Here is an 878-nt window from a genome sequence, read left to right on the forward strand (position 1 = left end):
GATTTTGACTTTCTTTTGAATTGGCAGCTTCTAGAAATCTAACATATTGTCCACCATCTGGTTTGTGTCAACTCCTTGCTTGATTCATTTTCTCCATAACTTTAGGATCTCTCCACATGCCTCCTCTCTATTCATCAACAAACCATCCCATGCCTCCACCTCAAAGGAGAAGAAACTGTTCAAACTTCACCTCCATTCTGTAGGATCCCAATCCAAGTCTTTGATCAGTTGCTGATGCCACCACTTGAGTGTGCCATTCCCCTCAAGTGGGTTGGTGATTGCATAATGACTAGCTATTTTGGTGCCTAGTGAAGCACTCAAATCCTCCCCTTGACCTTGTCATTAGTCACCATCAGCATGTACTACTCTTCTCCCATTGGTAGCAGCATATCCTCCCTTGTCACCTAGAAGGGGCAACCTACATAGAGAGACTATGAACTAAACTTCCACATCGCCATCTCCCCATGCTAGTGATGGGGCCATGAACACTTGAGTCCACGTGCAGCTTAACTCGTTCTCCATCTGGCTCAATCTCCCATTGCAGCATTACAAAGTCCCTGGGTTTAAAGCACCTTCTCGGCCAAGGTTGTTCCCTCTTTGCCTCAACCATGGAGGATTTTAGATCTACATGAACTTTGCAACTCTTGCTTGGGTTGAAGACTTGCATCCTCTTTGTGGTCTTCCTGCAGACCTTGTCCAACACTCCCATAAGCTGTTTCAGTGTCCAAAAGCCCCCTATGTGCAGCTTCTTCAATATCGTGTAGTGGTCCTCTCTAACCAGCATTTGGTTACCAGCCCTGAACAATTCGTTAAAGAATAATGGCTGGTTCAGTCAATCCTCCAAATTTGAGCTTGCATTCCTCGTCCATATATGGAGG

This window comes from Selaginella moellendorffii, unplaced genomic scaffold (genome assembly GCF_000143415.4).
Source record: "Selaginella moellendorffii unplaced genomic scaffold, v1.0 SELMOscaffold_123, whole genome shotgun sequence".
Lineage (NCBI taxonomy): Eukaryota > Viridiplantae > Streptophyta > Lycopodiopsida > Selaginellales > Selaginellaceae > Selaginella > Selaginella moellendorffii.